The following is an 11,649-nucleotide window of genomic DNA, read 5'->3' as shown; positions in this document are numbered from 1 at the left end:
TCCTGCCGCATATAAAACCTTTTGGAGATGAAACTAGATGATGTTTTTGTCGTCCTGTGACATCAGTGAAAACTCAACAACAAAAGGTTGCTGTATTTCTAATTGCTGCGTTGACGACTCTGCCGAGCTGCAGCTTTTCCCTCCTTCTCGGTCGCCCTCATCTTGGATGAGAAGCTCTCACGGCGCTATGAAAGGCCGGACACCATCGAGCCATTTATCAGATCATGATGTGTCATTATCTGTTCCCAGGTACAATGAGAGCTATTTGAGGAAGGCTGACATCTGTGCAAAAGTCTGACGGGTTTATTATCACAGCGGAGGTTTAAGTCAGAGCCTCAACGCTGTGTTTCGCATGTCAGGCCTTTGGCCTGTCAGAGTAATCAAACCTGTGACACTTCAGGTACGGGACGCTTTGTAGTCATTTATCAAACTTACCACCTGTTGCTAAAAGGCGCTTACAAAAGCTAATGTAGTTTATTAGCACAAAGGGGCAGCTGCGTCTGAACCTGTCCAAAGGAAAAAAGGGACTTTATCAAGCCTGATTTAATTTATTAGCAGGAGGGCCACCGAAATGAGCTCCTCTGTATTCCTTAATGTGTTTTACAGATGAAAAGACTCCGAGCTGGAGTGGGTTTGTTGTCTGAATGCTGAGGATTCACCGTAAATCTGGCAACAAGGTGAATGAGATGGCTTCTTGTTGTTGGACCAATACTGGCTGCAGAAATATGCAACCACTACTATAAATAAATCGATTCTATGGAAACATATTTAACATATTTAGCATTTACCATCCACTTTTGCACCAGCAGGCTGCTAGCTTATGCAGAAAGCTTCAGGTTTACTGTGTGTCAACTGGTTTGTGCTAATCTAATGAAAGAAATGTTTGGGAATACGCACCAGTAAACGTCAACACACCATAAGGGCCTTAAAGGAACATGCTGAGGAATACACTTTCAGCAATACACTCTTTCTGAGAGTTAGATGAGTAGATTGATTCTCCCACTCCCATTTCTGTCTGTTAGGCTGCAGCCATGAGACAGTTAGCTTGGCTTAGCATAAAGATTGTAACACAAACACTGTTTCTTGTTTGTTTAATCCTTTAATCCTTTAAACTGGAGTGTGAAAGCGACACGTTGTGGTTTTACATGCTGGACGTTTTCTTAGAAACCAGCGGCCAGGTGCAGCGACATCCCAGAGTCTTGTTGTCACTGTGAGGTTGCCAGGAAACCGGAGGAGATCCAGGAAATCACCGTCAGACACCTTCATTACTGGGTTTTGTGCTTTTAATTAGCATATTCCTACATGAACACACGGCAAACACGGGGAGAGGGTGGGAGGAAGAGGGGTTAATGGGGGCCCAACAGCAGGCTTATCTGCTCCCCATGTTTCTCGTCTTCAAAGCAGTCTGGTAGTCAAGCAGTGTCATAAATCCTTGAAAAGTCCAAATTAATGAGTATAATGATCACAAACTGTTGAGTGTTGAAAGATTACTGAGTTTATAGATTTTAATATTGTAGGTACACATCATAATATAGGCTACATGTTATTGTTTAACTTAACAATAACAGTGATTTTGATGCTGAAGACTATTATGAAGAGTAAACACAAAGACAGGCCTACTAGAAATTGTATTTGTATTAGTAATAATTAGGCTATTTATAGGCCTTCAAAAATATATATTACAAGTATATTTATAATATTGATATATGGTCTTTTTGTACTGCAAACTGTATATTAATGTATTCAATTTCAGTCTTAACCCACAGCTGAATATGCAGATAGACAGGCAAAACCGAGGCAGGAAGACAGTCAGACAGTCAGACAGACAGGTCGCTCCAGAGGTGACCGGGGAATCCTGCTCTCTCTGCGCCGGCAGACAGAGCCTCCTCCTCGGCCACTGCTCCTCCTCCCCTCCCCTCCCTCTGCCCTGGTTGCGCGCTGGGGGATCCGACGACGTCACACGAGCACACACACACACACACACACACACACACACACACACACACACGCCCTCTCTCTCTCTCTCTCTCTCTCTCTCTCTCTCTCTCACTCTCTCTCTCCCTCTCCTCTATGCTGCTATTCTGGGAAGTGGCGTTTGGAATAACCCCCGTGTGCTTATGAGTGTGTGTGTGCGTGTGTATGTGTCTCCTGATTTCACCCTCACACACGCACACATACACACTCATAACACAGTCAGACGCACACATTTACTGTCTGTCTGACTGCAGTAGTGGAGCTCCGGCAGCAGAAATCCGGTCGGAAAGGATTCCTTCCATTTTTACGCGCAACTTTTCCTCCGTCGGCCGCCTCGCCGCGACGTTTCCACCGCTCCCCCTCGACTGTTGTGGATTTCTAACAACCGCCTCCCGGCTGTTTCTAACGGACAATCCGCGAGGTGTCAAGCCCGCCCGGAATCGGATCTCCTGTCACCGGGGTTGCTTGTTGTCATTTTCGCACGGAGACGGAGACGCGCAGCCGGAGCGCAGACAGAAGGTAAGCACGGGAGGAAGAACGAAACCTTACCGGACATATTCTCACACATATCGCTGTGACAGCGGGCTTTTCTGCGACATGACGGACATTATGGGCTGTTTTCACTGCACTTGATCTTTTGTTTAGCTTATAAGGGCAAGGCTATGCAGGGGGAATACCCCGGGCACGCATTGCATTGCATGCAGATTACCCGGGTTGCGTAATATCCTGAGGAATTTGCAGTAGCCTGCACGGCCAGGCTGGCTGCAAGGCCGGGGGAGAGATAGCGAGAGAGGGAGGACGAGAGGGAGGGGAGAGTGTTGGTGGATATGAAGCTGTGAAAGTGGGAGCTCGGATAGGTGTGATGGTGTGATTTTGCGTCTGGAAGGTCGAGTTTTCTGCATATATGCGTTGTGTAGCAACACAGCAGCCCTGCCCGCCTCTGGGCGCTTTGGCTCACTGAAGTTCACCTGCAGATCCCGCGAATGTCCCACTAATCACTGGCTGTCGAGTGTTCAAAAGTGAGCTGAAGCTGTGACCTTAGCGCACTCCCTTCGGTATTTCCTTGTTGCCGCTGCAGAGTGATCGGCGTGACATTCCCGAGACATTTACACAGACGCTTATTGCTACAGCGAGCAAGTGTCCAAACATGTCAACTGTGTCTTTTTCAGAAGGGAGTGACTTTATCTCATATGCTCATCGTTTGTTTCCTCTGTTTGTGTGTGCGTGTGTTCACGAGAGAGAGAGGGAGAGAGAGAGAGAGAGAGGGAGAGAGAGAGAGAGAGAGAGAGGAGAGAGAGAGAGAGAGAGAGAGAGAGAGAGAGAGAGGGAGAGAGAGAGAGAGAGAGAGAGGGAGAGAGAGAGAGAGAGGGAGAGAGAGGGAGAGAGAGAGAGAGGGAGAGAGAGAGAGAGAGAGAGAGAGAGGGAGAGAGAGAGAGAGGGAGAGAGAGAGGGTGGGTGGTGCGCTGGCTGGTTCCGGGAATGTTCCATGACGTGTTGCCGTCTAGAGAGGGGCCCTGGCCGGGGAGACTCCGACGCACGGCCCGGGCCCTGCTCCCCCCCCCCCTCGTTAACAAGCCTGCTGATTCTCTCTGGTGCTGGAAAATATTTCAGTCTTTCTTCGCTGCGTTGCCACAGAAGAGATTTACAGCCTCCTCATATAAGCACGTCGTGTGTTATTTCACGTCATAATCCTGTGATCCGCTATTCATTCCTGCAGGGAGGCTCTCTCTCCTTTTTCCCCGCTGCACTTCCACCCCTCCACAGAGAGGTCAGAGGTCAAAGGTCAGGGTCAAACGCTACTGTAGCCTGTGCTTGAGGACCCTTCAGCAGGGCGGGTGATTGGCAATAGGAGGGTTTGAGCTTCAGGTTTAAACAGCTGAAGGACACTGTGCTGCCCAGCTGTTGCCAACATGACTGTTTGGTTCTCTGAGCGTTTCTTTGATGTTTAATGTGTCACATGAAGCACAAATAAAGGACACATTAACAGTAAGGACCAGTAAAAATCCTGCATCAGCTCCTGCAGGGAGGCGTGCAGCAAATACATCAGTCAAAATATTCATTATAAATGATAAGAAAGAGAAATAACTGGAAAATCTGATGTTCTTTTGGCAATTATATTTTCACAAACTGTATTGTCACTTTGTCTCGTGTCGACAGGGAAAGCAGCTAATTTTAAACTCGGACTGACACTGTAAAGATGGTATTTTTAGAAACAACGAAAAGCTGCGCGCACTGCAAAACAATTAAAGAAAATGGGAGCCGAACGTCGACTGAAGCGAATGAGGCGTGAACCGAAGAGCGAAGTGCGGCTGACGAATGCTTTGTTGCTGTTTATCGAGGCTGAGCAATAACAGAAACCGGTCCCGACTGCGTTAGCGGTGTTGATGGGGTTATAAGCCCGTAGCTGAAGAGATCATTACAGTATGTATTCTGCTGTCAGGACACATGCTGTGGACTGCGCACCCCCATGTGTCTGTGCTAGAAATGTGTGTGTGAGCGCATGCACGGGGAAACACCGACCTACGTACCATCTGTCCCACTGTCACCTCAGATGGCCATCGGGGTGCGTAGGAGCGAGCGCACACACACACACACACACACACTGTTACCAGGGTGTATAGGCGTACTGAGAACATGCGTGAGGTGTGAGTTGATTTTCTGCACTAAACATTCAATTAATTTGTTACTTAGGCCACTCTATGTGTGTATGCATGTGTGTGTGTGTGTGTGTGAGGTACACTCACCAGTATATAACATTTGGACAGCAGTAGCCTTTTGGGCTGAAACGATTACTTGAGTTATTTGAATAGTGACATGTCTTAAACCTTAGATTTGTACGTGTTGTTTCTTCATTGGGAGAGTTGTGCACGAGGGGGAAGTTTGTCTTCAGGGCTTTCCTGTCACAAACACAGGACTTTCACCCAGAAGACCACAGTTCAGGTCCCGTGTGAAACCAAGTCAACATTGACTTATTATTTTAACCCAATCCATGATCCTTTGTTGACTAAACCAAACCAACACTAACCAAACTGCGACTGAGAACTGAGCATAATAAGAAGAAAACTGAGTCAAGCGCTACTGAATCAAGTGCACATGTGCGAGAGTTTCACAAATCCAGGGTTACCGCCTAGACAGTCCTTGATTCTCCGCCTTGCAGATTCGTTTCATCGCGGACAATAATCCCAGTTGCGGCGGGGCTGACAGTGAGCGGCTCGTGTGAGATGAAAGCAAACAGAAGAGTTAAAAACATCAAAATATTCTGGGAGCATTTCAGTCGGAAGTGGCTACGCTGGTATTTACCTACAGTGTGGCTAGCCTGCTAGCTTAGCTACCGCACACGTATTAGACTAAGTAAGTGGTTTCACTTACTTTTCACTTATAGTGCTCAAAAGTCATAGACAACCTGTGTTCTGGGGTTCCAGGTAAATACCTAATGTTTAGGGGTCCCTGCGAGGCTTTCAACCGCATCTCACAGTCTTCTTCAGAGTTTGTTCATTTGTCATGCAGATAACAGGTGGTTGTAGACGGAGGGAACTTGTAACCCCTGCATCTGTTTTAAGATGGTGATCTTGATTTGCTGCATTACAATACATCTTGATTTATTACGGTCTTTTGTCCAAAGAGACTTCGATGAATTGTGCTGCAGTGATTTAAGAAACACGGTGTACGTTGTGGTTTAAATGGCTGCTGTCTAGTGAAGACCTAAATGTCTCTTTATCTGTTTGATCACCTGTGTGTCTTGGTTTTGGTGTGTGTCTGTCCTCCTCCTGTCTGTCCTCCTCCTGTCTGTCCTCCTCCTGTCTGTCGTGCAGACCGGAGGAGACAGACTGCTCTGTTTGCATTTGCTGCCAATTAACACGGCGCACACATCATAGCTGGAGAATTTGAAATGATTGCAGATGTATGGCATGGTGTGATGAAGTAACACACACACACACACACACACACACACACACACACACACGGTTGAGTTTTCATTACAGCTTTGAGTTGAAGTGTTTGTAAAATCTGCAACATCCCTCCAGCCTGCTCGCACAGATGACGTTAAACAGCATCAGCTTTCAATATTCACTAACAATTAATTTGGATGAATTAACAATCAATCAAAATCAGTGACAATTAAAAAAATCGTTACCAAACAGTTGCTTGTTGCAGCTCCTCAAATGTTAACATTTGCTTGCTTTGTCCATATAATTTTAAATGGAATATATTAGGACGACACCTGTGATCAGGTGTGTGTTTGAACCGCGGAGTGTATATAAAGTTATAAAGCCTCACCCGGTCTGTTATTGTGACTTATCAAACACCTCCGAGTGGATTATTACGAACAAATAACAGCTGCATTGCAACATAATGCACCTGCGACGCAGTAACACGGCGCTTACTGATTCTCCAGTATGAAGTGAAAGGGCTTCCTCCAGAGAGCAGCGAATTCAGGGCATTAAAAGAGGATTTTAAGCATCACGCTGCACTGATCCACAGTTTATCTCACTGAATTGTGCAGCAACTGCACAGTTTCACCTGTGTGTGTGTGTGTGTGTGTGTGTGTGTGATCACCTGAGAGCTGTAGAGGAACCTGAGAGCACTCCGGTGACCGAGGTCCTGACAGCGACGGCTAAATTATTAAGATACACACTCACACACAAAGCTAATGAGTTGGTTGACTGGCTTCTCCTGATAAATTGTTCCTCTGTGGTTTGGTTTTATACCTGGGTGAATATACAGTGTCTAGGAGAGGAGACGAGGAGGTGAAGGAAAGAGGGGAGGAGAAGAGTTAGACAGCAAGTGAGGAGAAGAAGAAGAAGAGGAAAGGAGACGAGATAAGGGATGAGGGAATAAGAGGAGGAGAGAGAGGAGGAAGGAAGGGAAGAGTAGAAGGAGAAGATGGAAGCAGAGGGGAGGTGATAGGAGGGGAAGTGGAGAGATGAGAAAAGCAGAAAGAGGATGAAAAGCTGGGAGAGGAAAGATAACGAGAGGAAAGGAGGGGAGAGGAGAAACGAGTTAAGGAAAGGAAACAAGAGAGGATGATGGAGGAGGATGAGGAGGATGAGAGGATGAGAGGTTTCCAAGCTGCACCAACAGTGTGTCTATTCTGTCAGCTGCTGACACACTTTTCATTTGAAGTACTTTGCCCAGTAGGTTGTGTGTGTGTGTGTGTGTGTGTGTGTGTGTGATCGCCGCTTGTTGTCCTCAGCTGTACAAAAGGAAACTCCCTCTCTTACCCCCTACAGCAGCTAGATGAGGACATTTTTCTTTTGTCCAGCAGCCAATCAGTGATCACCTTGCTGCTGACTGACACGTCGGTTGCTCCACGGCAGCCAATTGTACGGCGGCTTTCTAACGAGATGGGGAAACATGATCGCTGTGTGTGTGTTTGTGTGTGTGTGTGTGTGTGTGTGTGTTTGTGTGTGACAGGGAAAGAGGCTGATATTGAAACCCATCCTCTCTTTACTCAAAGGGAGGCACTGTCAGGTGTGTGTGTGTGTGTGTGTGTGTGTGTGTGTGTGTGTGTGTGTTTGGCTATTTAAATGGACGGGGAGATGATGGAGAGATAAAGGGAGAGAGAGAGCGAGAGAGCGACCTTTACCCAAACTGGCCTACTTTCTCAACAGCTTGTAATTAGTCTCACTTCATGCATTTATGCATCACACAGTCGAGCTAAATCAGTGTTTTGTAATCAGAAAATCCCAACAGACACAAGCAACATTCGGCTTCCCCTTTACTGTACGCTGCCTGTGAATGGACTACAAATCATATGCAGTACAGTCAACATATGCAGAGGAGTACTCTGCTTCATATTATTCTTCCGTACGGGTGGTAATACTTGCACCGAGCCTTCGACTGCTCGAATGCTTTTATACAATTTGAAGGAGTCGGTAAAAGGTGTTGTTTTCCTTGATGGTGTGTTGAAGGTGTAAGAGCAGTGAGTCTGTCGCCTGCAGCTCTTCATCAGCTCACTGTGGCTGTTTCTTCTTCTTCTACTGTTCCTTCCTGCGATGTTTAAAATGAATCCGCTGACCTAATGGCACTAAGCACGTTTATATTTTGTCACGCAGATCAACTTTTAGTGAACAATCGTTGGCTGTAAACAAAGCTAACAAAGCAGCCTGGTTCATCGGTGACAAACAGCTGCTTGAGGATGTAATGTTCGTTCCTTTATGCTCAAATCTCTCAATAAAACTTTTATCTCTCTTGTTTTATTAGCAAAAAGTATAAAACATTCAGATAAAAAGCTTAAAAAATAGTCTGGCAAACCTTCAGTTTTGATTCTTTGAATGTCAATATTTGGGGTTTTAGTTTTAAATATTAGTTTTAAATAACCAAAATATGGTTGAGAGCTAAGCATAAACAGAAAAGGGATTTGAATGGATTTTATAGACTCGTTTGATACTGGATTCAGATTTAATAAAGTTCTATCAAACCTCTAACTCTAATCTCATGTACAGCTCCCCAAACTAACCATTTCATAGTGTGGCTGACTTTTTCATATTCCCAGCAGCTCCGGTGTAATATGATTAAAAGAAGGTTTCAGTCATCTAAAGCACCACAAACCATCACTTCAAATGTAGAGCCGCTCTTTTGCAGCGACTTTCCACTGTCATACGGGGAGAAATACACATCTGCACCCACAGAAACGAAACCAGAACTAGAATACGTTACAACGACAAAATTGGTTGTTTAGTTTTGAGTAAAGTGTGAAACTCTCGCTTTCTCTCAGTGGGAAACTCGCGTCGTCTACGTAGATGTAAAACCCAGCTGCACACTCTGAGCTGAGGTTTGGGGAGAGTAGTAGAGACTAACGATGTCTAATGTGAGTGTATCTGAGGGGGCTTTTCTACTTTAACTGTAATCTCAAAATCTATTTATGACATATTCTTGATGGGTTTTTTTATAGAAATACCATTTGCACCACAGAAGTCAGTTTCAGTTTAAACTGATCTGTTTTAAAAAGGTGTGTTTTCATTAGAAATCAATAAAAGAAAGGTAGAAATAAATCACCATATCACCGTGTCGACCCATTCGCAGTGCGCCGCCCAGGCTGACATCATCTGCCACAGTGGAGTTAGCGGCAGCACAATGAAAACACAGAGACAGTTACTGCCGTAGGTTTAGGTTGTGTTATTTGCATATCCATACAAAAGGAACACTTCAAAACATATTAGCTGATGAAAAGAAAACCGATCTCAGCGGGTGGGACGGAACAGAAACCCCAACGGGCTTTAAAAAAACAAAAACCCAAAGAAAAAAAGTGACAAAAGAAAACTGAAAATCAAGATGACAAACGGATGACACGAGTGATCTGAAACTGTTTTTATTTGTTTATTATCGGATTCATCGAAGGGTTTGAAATGTCAGTGTGAAACGCTCAGAATCCGCCGAAAAAACAACACTTGTGAAGTGTTTTTTTTTTTTTAGAAATTTTAGATTACAAACCGCCGGATCAGCATGTCGCTCCTGTTGTCGCGGAAATCTTACAAAAACAACACTGCTGTTTCTTTATTTTCCTGACATCAATTTAAATAGCACATTGAAATGTATTATACACAGTACATGCTTTTATTTTTCCACTAGGTGGCCAAAAGTATGTGGAGGGGTGTCGGATGGGGTTGAGGTCAGCGAAGTTGGACCTGGCTTTGTGCACGGCAGCATTGTTATGTTGAAAGAGGAAAGGGTCTTCCCCAAACTGCTGACACAAAGTTAACTCGGGAGCACACTGTTGTCTAAAATATTGTATGCTGTTGGGAAATCCAGGAAGTAGCTGGTGGTCATTTCTACTCTTCGGTTTTGTACGGATTAAACAGACACAATATAAGGTGCTAATTGTCAAGCTCTCGATGTACTTTCGTGTGGATTTAGTTGGCTTCAGACAGAGCCGAGCTAGCTGTTTCTCCCTGTTGTAAGTCTTTGAAAGTGCTAAGCTAAGCTAACATGCTGCTTGATGGTCAAACTGTTGCTTTAAGAGAGTACAAAGTACTCAAATGTGGGACAGGACAGGAGTGTTCACACACATGAGAGAATATCAGTGCGTTACAGAAAGTCAAAAACTGCATGGGCATCAATAAAAAGATTCAATTATGTTTTTCTTTTGTCCTGAAAAGGTTAATAAAAACCCTGACGAGACCACGGTGTTAAGGTGGTGTGTTGCATCTTGGGATATGCCAGGAGGCAGCCATGTTGCATGCACATGGTCTGACAGCACACAGAGTGTGTTTACAACAGGTGGAGTTACACCAAAGTATTACGCGTCTTTATCATGCTTTCTCTCTTTTCTGCCCCCAGGGGCTGTGACCAGTTTGTGGACTTGCTAAACAGGACCAGAGGACAAACAGTTGCACCAGGTAGGATCCACTAAACCAGTAACTGTGTGTGTGTGTGTGTGTGTGTGTGTGTGTGTGTGTGTGTGGTGGTTATAGCTTGCAGTCAAACCGCAGGTAAACAGATTTGGCAGTTGACATGAAATGAAGATACATGAAATGGGGTCATGAGGTCACACTAAGTATTGTTTACAACAAGTAAAAATCTGCTCAGATGAAGTGACTTTCACTTGTCTAACTTGAGGATGGACATAGTAGTTAGTCGGTAGTTAGTTTAGGTGACGTGCATAAGCTAGTTACAGATGCAAAGAAAAGAGGTCAGTTTTGGAAAATTGAAATTATTGACTGATTAAATGTTTAGGACACGTAAGAAAATCCAGTAGTACCTTTAAATCCCTTAAAACTGACTTGAATTTGGTTGAAATTGAGACACATTTAAGCTGACGAGGAGAAAGTAGGTAGAGAGTGTCTAAAAACAAGGAGAAAATGGTGGTTGTAATAATAACCATCAATATGATTTAAAATGGCTGATGCCTTTGTCACGAGAGAGGGAGAGGCTCGCACAGAGAAACAGACGGTAAGACAAGGAGAGAGTTGAGCTGTATTCATTTAGCCAGAATTACTCTCGCTGTTTTCTCCTGGCTGGTTGCCGGGGCAACCGGCCAGCTTCGTTACCAGAGGTGTGACCTCGGCTGGGAGTGTAAATGAAAAAAAGCTCACTTTCATGGTCCCGCCGCCTGCCATCATGTAAAGTTTCTGTACGCTTTCTGTCTCTTTTGCACATTTTAGCTCCAAAAAGAGCAGATTGGAAAAATGTGTAATTCAGAGGAGCCATCAGGAACGGTCTGCTCGCTGGACGTTCAGAGGAAAGAGAGTTTTGTGTTTGAATCATTTGTTTCACAAAACAGTCCTTTTCATGTTGTCACATTAGTGAAGTTAAGGTTAAGATGATAAACAAAATTTCTTCTTTTTATGAGATAAGATTTTATTTATAACGAGAAGTGTTGTTTTTTCAACAGTGTGTTTTGTCAGCATCTTAAACGCAGATATATAAAAGCATTACAGTCCCTCACGGGGATGGTGTAGGTGAGGGAGGACATGTTAGAGAATATTAGAGAAAGGAGAAGTGGAAGCGCTGATGCAGGATAGATTAAGAGAGCGGGACTGCGAGTGTAAACAGCTAGATTATACATGAAGAGGGATGAAGTGTAACTGCTGCTGTGCTGTGAAGCTCGATGCTGAGGGGTAAAGTCTGGCCTTTTGCTCTCTTTGCTTTTTAAATGTGTGGCGGCTGCAAATAGGATAGTAGAAGAAGCAGCGTATTGTGTGTGTGTGTGTGTGTGTGTGAGTGTGAGCGGTG

This window comes from Enoplosus armatus, chromosome 19 (genome assembly GCF_043641665.1).
Source record: "Enoplosus armatus isolate fEnoArm2 chromosome 19, fEnoArm2.hap1, whole genome shotgun sequence".
NCBI classification, from domain to species: Eukaryota; Metazoa; Chordata; class Actinopteri; order Centrarchiformes; family Enoplosidae; genus Enoplosus; species Enoplosus armatus.
The sequence above is the reverse complement of the archived record's forward strand: the minus strand, read 5'-3'. Positions refer to the sequence as shown.